The sequence below is a fragment of the Parus major genome, chromosome 2, assembly GCF_001522545.3.
Source record: "Parus major isolate Abel chromosome 2, Parus_major1.1, whole genome shotgun sequence".
Classification (NCBI taxonomy): Eukaryota; Metazoa; Chordata; class Aves; order Passeriformes; family Paridae; genus Parus; species Parus major.
Window position 1 is genome coordinate 18,279,922 of NC_031769.1, and position 4,336 is coordinate 18,284,257.

General features: G+C 43.0%; 1 protein-coding gene across 1 annotated transcript in view; it reads left to right on the top strand.

Moving 5' to 3' along the window:
* Nucleotides 1–3,646: 3,646 nt before the first annotated feature.
* NEBL (nebulette) overlaps nt 3,647–4,336 on the top strand; it is a 249,119-nt gene continuing 248,429 nt past the window's right edge. The window contains exon 1 of the mRNA XM_033511643.1: nt 3,647–3,869. The gene's annotated coding sequence lies outside the window, so the exon portion shown is untranslated. The remainder of the gene's footprint in view (nt 3,870–4,336) is intronic.

Here is a 4,336-nt window from a genome sequence, read left to right on the forward strand (position 1 = left end):
ACAGCTAAGGATTGAGTAATTCTGAAAATGCACATTAAGATTCCACTGCAGAGTGGATTTTGGATCATATTGCAGAAAATAATAAAGTCTAACCATTGTTGGCTTTGTTTTGGCTTTGGTTGGAAGCTTTTCTATAGCTGAAGTTGAAAACATGCTTCCACCAACCCTTGCACATGAAAGAATAAATTACGCTTCCACAGCGGAGAATTTAAAAGCACGTTTCCCTAACAGCACCCTGGGGAGCTCTAAACAAGGTCACATTAAAGTTACATTGTTTCTATTTGAAATGTAACCATGCAGTTTCTTCTTCTAAGTGGCTAAACCTAAACTCAAACAGTAAGGAACAAAAATTTGAGCGCTGATTCCTGTGCCAACCAACATTTTGGTTTAATGGCTTCCCTTCCTGCATAATTTAGAACAGCCACAGAATTTCACAAATTTCACAAAACTCTCCTGGTATTATTTATCTGTACTGCAGTAGTGCTTAGAGATGTCATCTGCAATTCTCCATGCAGTGCCTTAACTGTGAGATTATCCTTCCACTTAAACATGACACAATGCCTATTATCTGCAAGAACTAGTACCCAAGTGTTATGAGCTTGTTACAACAATCAGATAGTATGTTTAGTACATTATCTTCATTTGCCAGTTATCTCACCTTTTATACCTGTTTAAAGAACAGACCAAGTGTGAAAAATCAGTGAAATACATCAAACAGTATTTTTAAAACAGCCCATTAGGATCTAAGTACGTATTGGCATATTTATTCCAGAAAAATGTAAGGTGGGCATCAGATGTTAATTGGGACATACTACCTACAGCATTTTTTTCCATAAAATGTAAATTCAAAAATATGTTTCTGAATAAAAAGAAAGCTGCATTATTTTCCATGGAAAGATGATACATCACTATGTTTACATGGACTCCTATTTTCTCCAATAGGGTTTTATACAACCATAACTTCGTGAGCAGACTCAATTTGTAGAAATTTGGATGAAAAGACCACATCTTCATGTGATTACCAAAGGTAGTAAACACTTTCTCTGAGCTTTTATGTATGGCTTATGAAATGCATGGTGACTTGCAAGACAGAAGGCTTTGCTTTCATACTTTAAGTTCACTTGCTGGCTCCAACAAATCTAAACTCCAGCTGTGGGAGATGGATTATAAGGAATCTATTTTGTGGGAAAGAAAGCTGAGGAAGTTTCAAGAAACCTTTTAGAAGGAGATATAAATCTGAGATACCTACAAGCCTCTGTGGGTTGTCTATTTTAAGATGTTGTCAAGTCACATCCAGTAACAAAGGTAACTTTCTAATTTAACAGGTTTTTGAAACCTTTCTGTCTCAGGTGAAATTCAGTATCAACATGGAAATACCTCTCACTATAATGATTTGTTTTTCTGAAGCACACATCGGTATGTTTATCAATGAAACTAAACAGAGAACCTTCCTCTCAAACAAACAAATACAAAAGGCAATTGATGAGGGTATTATGCCATAGAAATATGAACTTTTGTAATAACCATTTTATGTAGTTAATATTCTTAATGCTGTAGCACAGCTGCTCCAAAAGGTTTTTTGCATTTGGTCACTGTAGGCATGCTGAAAAAGCATCTATTTGCAAGTGCTGGTAATTTGTACTGCTCAGCCAAACACACACTTTTCAATTATCTAGGCTAGATAGCAGCCCTGAAATGCACCAGACAAGAGAAGTATAATAGCCTGAAATCTTGGGATGCCACTTAAAACTTGGCAAGACATACCAGCTGGGAATCAAAGCTGGAACCTGTCTAGAGGTCCACCACCTACCACAGGCTCCATGCTGGTAGCAGCAGCTCTTTAGAGTGCAAGGTCTTTGCCCCTCTGTGCTTCAGTCTTTGGTTTACACTCCTAGTTAGTGACATTGCAGTGTTTCTGTATTTTGCTTTGCTGGACTTTACCATTGCATCATTACCTACCCAGAAAAAGGTAAGTCTACTGATGAGTAACATTTTACTGCTTTCTCACTATCATGGGTGAAACAGATTTTTCTCTCCTACTGGTTTGTATAGAGCAAAAGAACCAAATTTTCACTACAGTAGCAGCAGAAAAAAGTTGTGATGATGAGGAAAGAGATATGAAGTGTAGAAATGAAGACTGTGATTAATTTCTCTCCTTTCTGAAGAAAACTAATAAAAGTTAATAAAAGGATCCTGAAACAATGAGAAATATTGGAATGTTTTCATACTGCTGAAACACTAAATTCAGATCCAACTGCAGGTGTTCCTATTGATGCTACGATTCCATTTTAGTGTTGATAGTTTGGTTAAGAGAAGTTTTTTCCTTCAAGAGTAAGGTGAGGGATTTCACTGTAACATTGAGAGTGAGAGTAATAATGCCAAATGATTTTTGTCTGCATGAGAAGGCTCTAATTGGGATTTTAATAATCTGGAACTTCCAGGAATGAAACCTTTATCTCAAAGACTTTATACTTGCTGATTGGATGAGCTGTATGCCTCTAGTTATTTCCAGTGGGCTACAGAGTCTTTTCACATACAAGCCATTGGTAGAATCTAAGCTAGGAAAGAATTAGGTCATCTAAGAAAGATTTTTTTTTCTGTGTAAGTAACATTCACTGCCTTCTATTGGAGATTAATTTAAATCAGTCTCCATCCCAATCCCCAGCACAGACTCGCTGCTTCTCCATATTGCATAGCCTTTGCAGAATGGAGATTGCTTACCTATGTGTTGGGCCTAATTCAGCTCAGATGGGATTTTAGACAGATCCCCAAAGGACAGTTCCCACAGAAAACACTGAGTTACCAGGTATTCAAGTTTCCTTTATCAGCATACTCAAATGCCTAGCATTCAGAGTTCCTTGAATAAAAGCCATTGTTCACAGCCAGTCAGACTGCCCAAGAGAGAGTGTAAGGTAATCTGTACAGCACAGAGGTAGCAGAGGATGAGAATCCCTGCATTGGCACTGCAGGGTGCCTGTGCACCTACTTCTGTCAGGGAAATCTTACACTGAGGCCAACTTGGCCATGAGGTATTTGTGAAAAATTATCATTCCATTGTCAATGAGGAACGGTGAGAAGACAAATATTAAATTCCATTTCAAAGGTAATTTGGTTAACAACAACACTAAAAAAAAATTATCTCCTTCAGGATATTTAAGACCTGCAGGCTGCTAGCACCGGCTTTGAAAAGAACCAGCATGCAGATTACAGGAACAGAAACTCTGTCTATTTGTCTATCAGCATTTTGTCTGTTTGCTACTGTATGAGACAGCCACACGAGACAACAAACATTTACAGGACTACCTGCAAATCTGCTTTCCTGTTGCTTGCAGCACTCAACACTGAGTTTCATTGGGTGCCAGATGTTTCAGGCTAGATGAAGCAGAGGCAGCTTTACAACTTCCATCATGTAATATTTAAAGCCTGATTAGGTGTTTCTCATTTAATCACATATATTATTAATTTCAACGAAATTACTGTTTCTCTCTGTGCCTTTAAACAGCTACTGAATAAAAGTTGGGTTGCTAAGGCAGAATTATAGCCAACTATTCCAGTTTAGCTGACTGCATTCTGATTACTTAATAACACCCAAGTATGTGCAGAATTTGTCCTTGCTGTGAGCCACACAGAGGGTTGCACTACTGAAAAAAACCCCTCAGAAAAGGCTGCGCTGCACTGGCTTAAGTGCTTTCCTCAGCGTGGTTTATATTCCAGGTAGTTAAAGAAGTCAGCGAAAAAAACCCGCCTGAGTTCTTGCTGTACCGCTCCGCAGCGCTGCAAGAGCAAGTCAGAAATGACTGCCCAAAGCCGGCTCCGAGGAGCGTCATTTGCCATTCCGGCTGCGATTCGGCTGCCCCGCGGGACCGCTGGTGAGACCCGGCAGACTCAGCCCCGCAAAGGCTGCAACGCCGCGCCCGAAAGCTCATGGGGACGCGGGGCCGGAACGCGCGGGGGTTCCGCACCCGCCGGGGGCTGCGGGCGCTGCGTGTGCAGCGGACGAGAGGCCGCGTCCGGCAGGTGCCCACGGGCCAGGCCTCGGGCCTCGCTTCGGGGAGCTCCCGAGCTCCCCGCGGCCCCGGCAGCGCCGTCGTTGCCCCGCGCTCTCGCTCTCCATCTTCATCTATCTCCATCTCCCTCCCTCTCGCCGGGGCCGGCCCCGCACCGGCGAGCCCCGGGCAGGTGCGCCCGGAGGCGCAGCGGGAACCCCCCCGCAGCCATCTCGCCCCCCTCGGGGCGGCTGCGGCGCTCGCCCTCCCCTTCTGCCCTCCCCTCGCTGCGGGCCGCGCCGGTGGGCTTGGCTTGGCTTGCGGCTGCAGCGCGGGGCTCGGCGTGAGTC